Source organism: Filicampus tigris, chromosome 3, assembly GCF_054856515.1.
Source record: "Filicampus tigris isolate MCC_2025a chromosome 3, RoL_Ftig_1.0, whole genome shotgun sequence".
Taxonomy (NCBI): domain Eukaryota; kingdom Metazoa; phylum Chordata; class Actinopteri; order Syngnathiformes; family Syngnathidae; genus Filicampus; species Filicampus tigris.
Window position 1 is genome coordinate 28738005 of NC_141219.1, and position 14889 is coordinate 28752893.

Here is a 14889-nt window from a genome sequence, read left to right on the forward strand (position 1 = left end):
TTAGGGATGTTTTGTGTATAGCATTTGCCCCTTTAAAGCAGCACTAAGGAACTTTTCAGCCTTCATAAAATATTTTCATAACTCTTGGTGAAACATCGACTTACACCTAGTGTAATGGCACCTTTGTCATGGCCCGACGGGATCTGTGTCGCTTTTACTGGCACTGAGCAACTTTGAGGAAGGTGGCAGGCACCCCGCCACACAAAAATCTCCAAATGTGCTGACTGCTTTATAGCATTCATAACTTCCCTGTTTCCCTGTTCGTTACAAAGAAGGTAGAGGAATAGAACGTCTGCGCGATTACTGGTGTCAAGGCAGAAGCTGCAAAACAACCGAAGAAATGAAATGTTTTGTCTGTGGGGGGACACAAAAAGAAAAAGGGAGGCTACCCGGATAAAAGGACAGTCAAGTATCCGCATTGGCTCGACTTTCACTCACTGGTGTTAGCTCAAAAAGGGAATTGGGACCGACGCTGCTTTTGCGCTGTTCCCGTTGGACCAGTAAAATGATAAGGCTGAATCGGAAATTTGAGTGCTACAATAAATAGCCATCAGCTTTATAGTTCACAGTTCCACACTGAAACGACCAGCCACACAACAAACTCCAAAGTACTGTATAAAGAAAAAACAATGCAATGCCCACAATGCAAACCGCAAATATTCAGTTTGAGCAAAGCAAAGACAAATCCCTGTATGTCCTCCTGTATAGAGCTGAACGATTATGGAAAATAATCGAATTGCGATTTTTTTTTTCCAAATCATTGCGATATGATTTACGATTTTTTTTTTCAAGGTACCCTCTAATATATTTTTCACAATTAATCTTTATTACAACAATATCAGATCTATAATGCATTATAGAATACTCAGGTAAAGGCAAATGAAGCATTCATTAATATGAAAGGCAGTTTATCTACTACAATTAGACGTATATAGTTACTAAATATTTTGATGTGCAGTTTGGTAAGCGTTCACCACTACAACATAATTCTGCCACACATGTGCGGGGTTGGCATTCAAGCAATGTGGCACCTCCCTGCTGGGATCTGTACATGTGTCTACTATGAAATTATCCAACATAACGTTTTAGTCGTCTGTTACAAGGCACTAAACTCATCAGCATGTCAGTCTCTGACGAGTCAGGTGAGGGGGGAAGGGCTGTTGTGGGGGAATACGGTACAAAACCCAAGTTAAATGTTTATTTTCAACGTTATGTGATATTGTTTAGACCAGTGATTCTCAACCAGCGTGCCGTGGTACATTAGTGTGCCATGAGAGATCATTAGGGGTGGCCCGGGAAATATTGGTATTGTGGTATTGGAGGTGGAAAAAGTTGCATCGGGACATCCTTACCTCGGGGGCCACTTTTCTGCATGGTTTAGACTAGAGGTTTCCTCCTGCATCACACCTGATTCAAATGATCATGATCATTATCAGGCCCCTACAGAACCTGTTGATGAGCTGATCATTTGAATCAGGTGTGTAGCGGGCGGCAAACTTCGAAAACATTTAGGAAAGCGGCGCTCGAGGGCCAAAGTTTGAGAGCCCTGATTTCGGGAGAATTCTAATTCATCGATACACGCTCGCTTCCATGAAGAAAATGGGCCGGTCCGCACGTGTCGTGAAACCGACGGTGATTTTGCGTATATGCTCAACTTGTACGAACATTCCCATGCATATATTATTAAATGAGGGCCGATGTGCCCTTTTACGTGCTGAGATAGAATGGAGTGGAAATCCCAGCCAAACATCATTAAAGAAGGTGCATTTATGGAAAATTAGATGATGACATGTATCTATGAAACGTCTTACTTTCGAGAGCGCACCCATTTATTGCGCATCATAAACTTTCAAGACTTTAGCATACAGCACTTCATGTAAACTCTTTTCACAGACATTTGCTGTGTTTATGATAAAATATTATATTGATCTTAAATTGGGTTAGGGTTAGAGCCATATGTTAGGTTGGGTTACTTAGAGCAGTGTTTTTCACTGGTGTGATATTGTCAGGTGTTGTCAGGGAAATTATCTAATTTGTGTGCCTGTGCGCGTAATCATGTCTTTACTACATTGTAGTACTCTTCCATACCAGCAGGTGGCAGCAGCAGCAGCAGGTAGCCAATTGTGTTTGTTTAGACTAGAGACAAGTGAATTAGTGACGCATGTTTATCCAAACAGGCCCATGTTTCACACTGAGTAAGTATCAATATAAAACATTATAAAGTACTTTTTTCTTTGTGTTTATTTCATTCCTATTCAAGACGTTATAATATAACGTCATTCTTCAATGTTAAAAAATGCTTATATAAACAATATAACAGTTATTTTGTTAAAAGAAGCTTTTTTTTTTTTCACAATTTCAGCCACTGGTGTGGATTTTTTTCAATGAAACAAATGTGCCTTGACTCAAAAAAGTTTGAAAAACACTGACTTAAGCACATTGGAGAATATGGCTCTAAATCAGAAAAAGCCCACAGCGCAGATTGTCTCATCAACAGAAGCATGTCATTTACACACTTTGATGTCTGATACGCATCCACTGTCAAATCTGGCCTTGCATGCATTCTCCAGTCAACTGGTGTACTTTCCTCTTTTACTCCAGAGGCTGTAGTACATCCAGTTTCCAGTGAAAGTGAAACACCGGACTGAACAAAAGATGCATAGTGGTACTGAGCTGATCTATGTTGTAGATCGTCAATTAATTACAGCGTGTTAATTGTGGTATTCATTAGTGAAGAATATTGGTGCCAGCTGACTTTTTTCACCTGCAACTGAGAGTTGCAACGTGGTGCCAGCGGCCAGCATTATAAGACAAGCCCTTGTAGCTTTTTAAAACTGCAGGGCTCACACTATTACAACAAATAAAGTAATTATAATGGCGCAATAGTGAGTTGCATTTTTAATCATTTTTTTTTATTTACGTCAATGCCGGTCATCAAAATATATCTACGTGATAAAATGATTCCCCCAGTCAGTTGCGCAAGGAAGGTTGAGCACTGCTTATTGATCCTTTTTTCATTGATGGACCTCCTAACATATATTCAGTCATCAATATAGTATTCTCATTAAATTACAATTTGATTTATTTCCTACAGAATAAAATAAAAATGTGCTATCCTTCAAACTGTTAGCATGTTAAACTGTTAGCGGTGTCCACGCTTAACAGGCTGATGACAAATCTGTTACATAAGGTATAGTACGGTACATTTAAAGTGTTCTACATTTTTCGAATATATCTCAATAATATTCACAAGTCTCAGGAAAACGTCATGCTTCATGATTTCCAGCCAACTTCAGACATCAACGAATCATTCATCTTTGGTGTTTTGTCCCACACATATGAAGACTTGATATGCCAGCATGCTGGAGCTAACTGACGTGCCTGCTTGGCCGACAAGTTGGCAATGCATGGACCATCAAAGGCAATGCATGGCCTTTCAAATAAAGTCGTAACTCAACCGGTTTTGATGAGGTTTGCTTTTTTGTCATTGCCAAAGTGGTATCAATACAGAACATTTGGGGGGTGGGGGTGCTGCGTGGGCTGTCTGAGGGTGAATCAAAATGGCCATGTCAAATCTACTTATGTTCATATCTATTAGTGATGGGTCATGTGCATCGACACTGACCTACATTTATAACTTTGAATCTTAATATTTATTCCATGAAACTGTATCAATCTGTTTCCAACAGTCTGTTCCAGGGGTCTCTATGTATAACAAAAAAAATGTAGTATGTTGCATTTATGAAAACAATGAACTACTACAGAAAACAAGACGTTGTATGCGTTATAAGAAAAATGTTGATCTCTGAAAAAAGACGCTTAGCTTACTTTCAAATCAAATTGTCATTATCTATTTGAGTCCTCCTCACGTTTATGACATTAAAGCCAAATTTAAATTCCATCCATCGACAGCAAACCAAAAATGCTGTCTGCTTCTGTGTTCCATCATCATTTTCTCATGTGTGGCGTGTGCAGCTGTCAACTTGAAAAGGAGTATTTCACATAGGGTTGCCAACCGTCCGTTGAAAAACAGAATTGTCCCATACTTAGGTACGTCAGTACGCGTCGCGTATTGAGTTGAAAAGGGACGCATATTGTCCCGTAATATCGTCAGAGTAAAAAATAATCTGTAAAATGTTGATGGAATTAATGAACAACAGTTCCCTTTATATGACAATTTACGGTAAGGGTCCTAGACCCTCCCCTGCTCTGTGACCAATGAGCTGACAGCATATTCGTGCTGATAGATATGGTATGTTAAGAATTATTTGTTTTTTTAACCCTCTGATCAAGGTTAATATGGGAATGTGGAATGAATGTCAGCATTGTATGGACAAACAACATGATACAATAGGTTCATGAAATAGATTAATAATACATAAACTTAATAAATTGACGAATAATCGATAGATACACACACAGCCTTACATTTATTACAAGTTCAAACAAATATGCAGCATGTTTACTGTACAGGCAGTCGATAGACTTCACTAGTAAAAAAAATTCTTTTTAATTGTTGACATTTTTCTCTTTTATGAAGAGGAAGTGGACAAATATGTGAAAATGTTCAGCTGAACTGATTAAAAGTGAGCTCATTTTGAGCCTCTACTATGACATGTCTTGCTCAGTAGTCAAAGAAGTTTCTGCCAAGGCAGAAAGCTCGTTGCCCTTGGCGACACATAATGGAAATTCTGATTGGATAACAATACAACCTTCAAAATGATAGATTAATAAATATATTTAGATATATTAATTCATTGAAAATGTCACTACTTTATCTTGAGGATCGATACTTAGAATTGAGGACTCTGGATCAGAATATCGATATTTTGCCATCCCTAGTTGAAGGCAGTCAGGTCGGCCGTCCCTGCCAATGAGGTGTGCCTTATTTATTTTTCAGGGAGTTGGCAACCCGATGTTTGTTTTTCATACTGTAAAGTTCATGAAGCACGTACAGAGGATTAAACGTTCCATTTTCAGTAGAAACTATAGTTTTCTTGGATTTATCCATGGTTTGCCTACTGGGGGTCGAATTGCCCAATAAATCTTGGTATCAAGTGTCATGCACTAGCGGTTGTGACACAATTTGAGCGACAAAAATAACAAAAAAGTTTTATTTTAATGTTACAAGACCGTCATATTTGAATTTAGAATCTTATTTTTTTAAAACAAATGAACTACAAATCAAAACTAATTTAACCCTTTCATGCATAGTGATCACTACAGTGGACAGCTATTTAAAAGTTGCCTTTGCCTATATTATTTAATCTAACCCTTTCATGCATTAATTATGAGCTGATGTTGTTATCTAAAATAGAAATATATTGTGCCCACTGTAGTGACCACTTTGCACGAAAGGGTTAAATTAAATTAAATACTTTATTTTCCAAAGTCACAGAGCCTCAGCAGGATGAAAGAGTCACATGCGGCCTTGCCCACCTCTGGTCTATTCTCTTGGCTTTTAGAAGTGTTTTTTTTTTTAAATCCAATCAGTTCATCATACGTATATATTTTGTAATGTCAATCAAATCTACCCAGGGCCTTCAGAATCAGTAGTGATGATTGATGTTACTTAAACTTTTAGGTATGCGTCTGTTTCTTTTTCATCCTCACATGGTTAGCCAGAGCCTGCAAGCTGGGCCTCGGTGACCAGGGGCTGAAACTCCATGATCACAACACCCCCACGTCTTGGGGAAGATTTTTGAGAAAAGTGGTTCTGTGGTGCAGTAATTACTTCCGCCTAACTGACGTTTCCTCACAATCACATTACAATGATGTTCCTGGATTCTCTGCCAGCATACATTCAGATTGACCATTTATCTAAATAAGTGTTGATACCTTTGCACGCAGAATATCAAAAAATCTTTCATAATGTAGTGAGCATTGAGATTACCTTTACAATCAACATGACCGAGACGTCATTGTTAATCTTACCTTCCGTAGTCAGGGTTTCTTAAAATTGAATGTACGCCAAGGATTGAAAAAAGTGGTTCCGCATTGCTGTTTGTGACGTAAAATGTGTACCGTGCCCCCCAAATGAACCCACTGAAATGCAAAACTGGGAACTGGCTCGCGTTTATGTGGCAAAACGCAAAGCTGCCAAATATTACGGAATCACTGAGTGAACGCTAACTTGTTACGCCTGTTAACTTATTCATTGCCAGACATTTTCAGACCTTCTTTTACCCTAACGTTTGAAAAAAAATAGAAAAGATATATATATATATATATATATAAATTCCTGGGATTGAATGGCTGGACAGTGAAAAGACAAATAAATGTGTCTTTGGCAGTGAATGAGTTTTAAACATCGAGATTGCTCTGAATATTTTTTTTTAAATCAGAGTGGTGCTACCTCCGGCTCCCTCTGTTGTTTTTTATTTTTTATTTTGTCTTGCTCCCCTCACTGCGGGGGGGGGGGGGGGGGGGGGGGATGTGCGTGTGCGTGTGTGTGTGCCTGTGGGTGTGTGTGTGTGTGTGTGTGTCTTGAGAGGCAGCGATTGCAGCCGCCACTTCGTGTGTCCCTACCAACCAATCTGGGAAGCCACCCATCTCGTGTGTGTTAGCTAGAGGCACAGCAAGTGTGGCTCGTGTGTTAGCTACTTTGGCCGGCTGCGCCCGGTCTGCACATGCTCTGTCTTGACGTAAATGCGCAAAAACGCCATTGTTTATGCGCTAGAAAATGGCGGCATCTTACCAGCGGAGGACTTGTTTCAAATTATTTGATTGAATGATTCAAATGATAAAGCGTTGCTTTAATAAAAGTGTTAAAACAATTGCCACTACTGTTCTAAAGAGATGCATGAACTCCATCTTGATGAATCCCGTTGTTTACGTTGATCTGCGCGTCACACCGCTGTAAAATGGCTCTTATGATGACCTAGTGGAGCATGCAAACAGGTGAACAGAGATCTTAAGTCCAAATGTAAAATAAAGTCTCCATGTAAACCATGTAAAGCAAGTGAGTTGTGTAATTTGACAATTTATTCTGCTTTTGAAATCAGTAACAATTATCTGATATCTTAAGTTAGCTGACTGATATTTGCCACAAATGTTTTTTAATATGTTTCTCACCAACTAAAAGGTGTGAATTTGAGAAAATTATCCTATTTCCTGAGCTACATGAAAACACTAAACTCCACTTTGAGGATTATTGTTAAACAAACGAATCATCTAAACACTTACACTAAAATTGATGCGCACATCAATCAACATTTACGTATAGTTTACCAATTCAACCGTTTCCTCTCGAGGTGTCTTCATTTTGGGCCCTTTCAACACTTTTAAAACTTTATTTGTCCTCATCTTAGTTGGCTGGTCTAAGATAAATGCATAGCCATGAACCTATTGTATTATTATGTTGCATGTTAAAATGCTATCTGCTCAAATGAAGTTGCACAAAGGCTGTTAAAGCCTGTTTGTATTTAATGCTTTAAGATTTTATGACGATACAAGAAATGCTAACATGAAGTTTAAATTTATATTTGTTTAAAATTGCCACACTGAAAATCTTTCTAGACAATAAAATAGTTTACTGCTATGCACAGTGTGTATTTAACCAGAGCTGGGCATTTTACCAAAAAATTTCGCGTCTGTTGTTTTCCATCCGTCTGCAGCGTGGGTACCCTTCCGTCCCTTCCTTCCGCACGGCTTTTTTTCCGGGGGAAAAAAATGAATAGTACCGCGCCGTGTACGGGAGCCCCCCATCAGCGCACTAATTTGATGGTTGATTCTCCAACGAGGGCCACCAATCAGAAGCAAGCAGGGTAGGGCAGAGCTCTACATAAGCAGCGTCTCGACATGAGCGTTCCCAGTCAGACAAGCTCGCAGGCACAGAGCTACATTTCCAGATTCCAGTGAAACAAGTGGAGCGCTCATTGAACTATAACATTTCCAGATTGTGGTACTCGGTGCACACAAAAGGTGCATACGGTCGACGAGGAACAATAGTGAGTTGTTATTGCCAAATCTAGCCTGCCACATAATTTTATGTGGCCCGCGAAAGCAAATCATGATCCTTGCTGAAATTTGTACCAAAATGATCATCTGTGATAATAACCGAGATTCAGCAATAAATGTTTTATTACACTTTTAACAGTAACTTGAACAATTATTGAGAAAACTATTACCCTTGACTTCTGATTTCTAAACTAATAATATGATGCAACAATTAAACATTTATTTGGTTTTACCGTCATAACGGGCCTCTGATAGAAGCAAGAATTACAAAGTGGCCAATGACAAAAATGATTTTGACACCCCTGAAGTAGACGATGAGATAGTACAAAAGCAAAGAAACGGCATTGATAAAGGCATTATCTAGTAGATTAAGCATTGGATGAATTCCTATAGACACATATTAAAATCTTGCAGAAAGCCTTCAGAGAAGAGTGAACACAGTAGTTGCAAAGGAGGGACTCCTTATTTCTTTGTTTTCAACATACCAATGTTTTACTCATAATGTACCTGCAGTCACTTCTGTATTTTAATGCATTTATAATTCCGAGATAATGTATGTGGAAAGAAATCTAATTTGCATATTCACTTTATAGTCAATTATGCAGAAACAATGAGACACAATTTACAGAAACATTCTCACTGGCATTGTTTGTGGTGCACCGAGTTCATATCTCATACACTTTATGCTGCAGGCTCATGATCACTTCTGAGAATGCAAAATAGCAAATATAACTGTGAGAAGGAACTACTGCTCTACTTTATATAAAAGTGGACGTCAAGAATAAAGGAAGCAGCGGGGTAGCATGGCTATACAACTGGAAATGTGAAAGAAAACACCTTTCAAATGATTCGCTCAAAATGTATTAGTCTCCGTGTTGTTGACAGTATCTGTGACATTTGGCAACAGAGCAACAGTCATCCTCTTGTCATTGCTCCAATTCTTTAGTGGACACAATGAAAGCCCAAGAAAATCATGAAGGTGATGAATACACACATGCATGGCTGGCTACTCTCATCCACGCTGTTTTATTGGATGAATCACATTGCTGACACCCGACAGTTGCTGGACTGTTTCCATGAGTTGTAATACAGAACAGAAAAATTACGGAAAATCTGACAAACTGTGTATAGAACAGGAGTCCTACCTGTTTTCCATTTCTCCCTGCTGCAGTCCACACCTGATTCATATGATCAGGGTCATTATCCAGCTTCTGCAGACCTTCCTGATTATATGGTCATTTGATTCAGGTGTGTGGCAGCAGGGAGAAATGGAAAACAGGTAGGACACCGGCCCTCGAGGAACAGGATTGAAGACCCATGATGTAGAGGATAAAGAGGAGGAGGCCAAGCACTGAGCCTAGCGGGACACCTTGGGGGACTGGGGCAGTTTTAGACTGAGATTTATAGATGCTAATGAACTAGTGGCGGTCAGTGAGGTAGGATTTTAACCAGAGGGCAGTGCCGGTGATATTAAAGGAGGACTCGAGACGGGTGAGGAGAACGGAGTGATTTATGGTGTCAAATGCAGCACTAAGGTCAAGTAGGATGAGAATATTGAGGATTGGGTATCGGGGGACAGTTGGAGGTAATTTGTGACTTTAAGAAGGGCTGTTTCTGTGCTATCATGGGCCCTGAAACCAGATTGAAATGGTTCATTAGAGGTTATTGGAGTCAAGGTGGCTTTTGAGTTGTGAGGCGATAACTCGTTCAAGTATTTTAGACAGAAAGGGAAGACTAGAAATGGGATGATAATTTTGTGGGATGTCGGGGTCAAGGCCAGGTTTTTTGAGGACAGGTGTAACAGAGGCAAGTTTGAAGGCAGGGGGACAGAGCCGGTGGACAGGGAGGAGTTAATTACAGTTAATTAGAGAGAATGAGTGGGGTGAGAGCAGGGAGACAGACTTTGACTAGTGTGGAGGGGATAGGGTCCAGGGTGCAGGTGGTGGTCTTTATACCAGAGAGTAATGTGCCGAGTTCAGAGGGGGTGATCGGGGAGAAGTGGGTGAGTGTTCGGTCGGTTAATGGAGCAGTGAGTGACGGATTGTGGGTTAAGGGTGGAGGAGGTGGAAGTGGCCAGCTGGTTATAGATTATGTCAATTTTTTCCTGGAAGAATGATAGAAAGGAGTTGCATTTGTCAGGTGAGACAGAGTGGGGGGTGGTGTCCATTGGTTCGAGGAGTTTGTTAATTGTGGAGAAGAGGGTCTTGGGGTTGTTGGAGCCAGAGTGGATGAGACCGGAGTAGTAGGTGGAGCGTGCAGAGATGAGGGCATCTTTATATTGCTGAATGTAATCCTCGTATGCTATGGTGTGAACTGGAAGTCCGGTTTTGCTGGATAGTCGTTCCAGTTGACGTTTGCCAGTTTTCATGTGACGGAGTTCGGGCGTATACCATGGAGCAGTGTGGGTGAAGGAGACAGACCTGGTTTTGAGGGGGGCGAGCTGGTCGAGGCAGGAGGACAGTGTGTTGTTGTAAGTGTTACCCAGGTCCACGGGGGAAGTGATCGAGAGAGGGGTGAGGATGGATAGTTTATCAGTGAAGCAGGCTGACAGTGAGGAGGGGTAGAGGGACTTGATGTTGCGGAAAGTGATGGTGCGCTTGAGTTTGAATTTGGTGGTGAATTTGCGTGGTGGAGTTGATGTGGGTAGTGAAGTCACCAAGAAGAAGGATGGAAGGTGAAGTGGAACAAAGTTGGGTGAGAAATTCAGACAGGTCAGAGAGAAAAGCTGGGTTCGGTTTGGAGGGGCCGATAGATGATTGAGGTGATCAGGGGTTTAGGGCCGGAGAGTCTGAAGGACAGGTGTTCAAAGGAAGAAGGAGCCTGGATGGTGATGAGGGTGGTTCTTATGGTTTGTCTGTGAATAGCAGCAATCCCACCACCACGGGATTCATTGCGTGGTTTATTCAGGTATGATTATCCAACAGGCGTGGTGTGATTGAGGTTTCTGCCAGGTTTCAGTGAGAGAGGGAAAATCCAGGTTACTGCCCATGATGAATTCATGGAGGATGAGACTTTTGGTATTTAGAGACAGGGTAATGAACAGGGCGAGCTTCATGCTGGGAATTCTGGTGGGTTGGGAGGATTTGGGTAACATCCAGAGGTTGCATGCTGTTTAGTGTGGTGGGAAAGTACGCGGCGCTGGGACCAAAATGATGGGTTGGAGTGAAACGAGCTGAGCCGCCAGTGTTGGAAGGGGACCACTAATAAAGATGGACTTCCCACAGCTGTCCAAAAACTTTAGAAAACGATTAAAGTCGGCTTTGGTAAGCTTGGACTGTTCGAGGGCAGTATCATTTGTTTCCACGTGTTCTATGACTCTGGAGGCAGGCCACAATGAGGATGTGGATGAGATGGGCGATTTCTTCTCTTGACAAGAGACCAAGGTTCCTGATGGGATGGAGTGGAGCTGACTAGTGTTTTGGGCCCAGTCCCAAGCCGTGGCCACCTGGAGCAGGAATAGCTGGAGCAGGCGTAGGAAGAGCAGCAGAGCCAGCAGCGGCAGCAGGAGGACAGGGTGACGTGATGTGGTGAATGGTGTTATCAGAGTGAGCTGGGCCGAAGATGATGGTATCCATTTGTCTTTCGGCTTCATGGATTTGATAAAGGTTGGCAATTCGTCCTTCCAGTTCTTTGGGTTTTTTTTCCAAATGTGAACAGCTAACACAGTTAGATGAAGAGGTGTTTGGAGCCATGAGTAAATCAAAAAGGCTGGGAAAGACAAATAAAAGGAGACCAGAACAAAGGCTAGAGGGTGTGTGCAGCTTTTAAACTTGAGCGACCAGGCAAGGATAACAGCTACGAGCAGGACAGGCACCCGGCACTTACACAGCAGTGGTATGGTTTTGGCCGGGGAGGACAGGATTAAACGCAGGTAGAATGAGATCGACAGCCAGCGAAACTTACCGGCACGGGTCCAACAAGTGGACCCGATGCGGAAATCAGACTTCTGCTTGCAGAATGGAAAAAGGGGCTAGCACTAGCTGACGCTGCTAGCTCTGCTAAGCGCTAGCTACTTGCTTGATGATCCTTCACCGAAATGAAGATATCACATTAACTGATAAGTATATGTTATGACTTCATGTAACAAGTGTATCTGTGAGTACTACGGCCCGTATTCTTGTGTCATGGACATGGCTACCTTTTTCTGGCTGAACTCACACTGAAGTCTAGTCACAAGTGATGATTAGCCAATAAAAATGGTAAAGACTTCGACCACAATCTAATTAAAAGTGGTACTTCTCAATGGTTCACTTATTGTTTTGTTGTCTTAAGTTGTATAATTAACAACAAACCCTACGCTGGAAGAACAGTACTGTACTTGATTACATTAAAATGTTTATGATTAAAATGTGGTAAACTGATGTTGATTTCCCCTTCTTTTTCTCAAACACAACCCAATGATATACACTTGAACACATTTTAAAGTCTAAGTCAAACATTTTCTTGACATACGTTCTATGCAGGTCCACTAGTCGAAACATGGCATTCTGATTAATATTGAGTTTGTGTAATATGAGTTAAGCAGCAAAATCTACCCGTTTTTAGAAATCTCATGGGGTGCCCCCTGAGATAGCACTATGTGATTGCTTTCATTGAAAATCAATTTAGACAGACCAACATGCGGAAAATTAATTATTAAAAAAATGAAAATTTCATTTTATTTTTTTTATATTACAATTTTATATCTTTTTTTCTGATAAAACCCCTGAACATGTACATGGTTAATAAATACATAAAATATATTTGTAATAAATTGTAATTACATTCTTAAAATATTTAACTAACCAATTAAGGCATAAAGGCAGTGCATTATATAAATTAAATAATATATTGAAACACGTTTGTGTAAAACAATTTATTACCCACAATATCTAATCCTATCCTAGATTATGTTATGTCATGAGCCTCAATTTATGTTCCTAGTCACGTCCATTAAATGTTTCCTGTATAGTTTCAAAACACAAACCCTTTGAATAATAAGAGCAAGAAAATAAAGCAATGTCATTCAAATTAAAATGATCATGTTAGTTAAAATACTGTACCTTCTCCCTCCACCAACAACAGCAGTCTAGTACTACTGGCTCAGAGAGGGTGACACCACCCACTCATAAGCAACCTACTCTCCAAGATGTCTTTCAACAGCATATGAAGTACCAAAAGGACAGCAAAGATGCTAAAAGGTTCAACAGGGCAGTTGCAGAGTTTATCTGTATGGATCAAATGCCAATATATTCAGTCGAGAAAGCTATTAAAGTTATTCTTCCCAAAGTCTGTTCTAAAATAAAGCAAAATATTGACATTTGAATGTTTAACCTGTTTGAAAAAAGTATCGAAATACAAATTGGGATCGGTATCGAAACAGAAATTTGGTATCGTGACAACCCTAGAACATATTCTTGAAAAAAATATGTTTGGGTTGACTTCCCCTTTAACTCATGTTTCACACACGCAATATTAATCAAAACAACAAGTTTAGACTAGTGAAGGTGGATCGAACATATTGCAAAGAATTTTGGGGGGTTGAATTCCACTTTAAGGGTGCCATGCCATACTTTTTTTGTAATTCTCTCATCATCTTTGATATCCTTTTGGGGGTTTCCATGATAATTTGGGGTCCAAGCAAGGTTACAATCATTTTAGAGAAGAGTGTATCATCATAAAAATGTTAAGAGTAAAGATAGACCTCACAGCCGGTAACCCAATATACACCTAGTGACTGCAGTCTTTGTAAGAAAATATACCATTAAGAAGCGCAATCGCTATATCTGATCCTGAACCTTTAATGAATGCTAAACTACCACTCCGGTTTCATTAACAAGACTAATCCCAGGTTTTTCCTACAATGTGCCACCAAAGAGCCACTAAGATCTTAATGAAATGTCTACCTGCCAGAGCCTAGCAAAGCCATCCAAACTCAGCGCTTTATTAAGGAACTGAAGGCTTCATTGACCAGTTCGCTCCCCTGTGGCCCCTATGTGGCTCCATAATGATGGACAACACCTTTTTGCTGACAGAGCAAGCTCACTCAATGGTCTCTCCGGGCTCTTTGGTAGACACACAATTATGATGCGCACTTTCATGCGATTGGGACGGGTTAAAGACGATGAAATTCAGAAGCAGACAATATTATAAAGGTATTTGAAAAATGGGTCATCATGCGACAGCAGAGAATGCATTGTGTTTTAGCATCAGACAAAAGATACAAGAGAATTGATGAATATATCAAATGATTCATCAAAGACTTATTACCCTACTTAAGGTCTTTGAAGAGGCAAATTCTAAATTAACCACCACTACTGTCAAACCTGCTATAGTTTGTCAACACAGTCACACTGGGAGTGACTACATCATAAATATGATATATATCAAGTCAATAAACTTTATGTGACTGATATTTAACAATATAACACAAGTAAGTAAGTAAGTAAGTTGTTGAAGTTAAAACAACTTGGAAGAGAACCAACGTCCCATAACAGACAATGAGTGTTAGGTATGAATTATAGTTCACCCTTTAGGGAGTGCACTACTAAAGTCAACATATTTTCAGGTTGGGGACTGATTGCTCATATCAAGTTTTGAGCAGATCTACATTTTTGGACTTACAATCTGAAATTACTGTCTTTTTAGTAGATTTCAGCCAGTAGGCTGTGGCATTAAAAACAATATTAACCTACTGTCATGTTCAGGCACTCATCCAATTAAGTTTTAAAGGGAAGTCAACCCCCAAAAAATCCCCAAAATGTTCTATGCGCCTTCACTAGTATAAACATGACTTCCTGATTAATATTGCGTTTGTGGAATATGGGTTAAGCAGCAAAATCCACCCGTTTTTAGCCATCTCAGGGGGCGGCCATTTTGCCACGTCTGGCGACTGAAAATGACAGCTGCTCAGGGCTCAGGTAACAATCAATCACGGCTCACCTGTTTTCT

At 40.3% G+C, this 14889-nt stretch overlaps 1 protein-coding gene across 8 annotated transcripts in view; it reads right to left on the reverse strand.

Annotated features, from left to right (window-relative positions):
• LOC147150535 (multiple epidermal growth factor-like domains protein 11) overlaps nt 1-14889 on the reverse strand; it is a 143608-nt gene that overhangs the window by 103529 nt on the left and 25190 nt on the right. Inside the window, exon 1 of one of the 8 annotated variants that reach the window (XM_086025414.1) lies at nt 1353-1365. The exons of the other annotated variants lie outside the window; for them this stretch is intronic. The gene's annotated coding sequence lies outside the window, so the exon portion shown is untranslated. Of the gene's footprint in view, nt 1-1352; nt 1366-14889 lie in introns of those variants that run through there. 8 annotated transcript variants of the gene reach the window in all.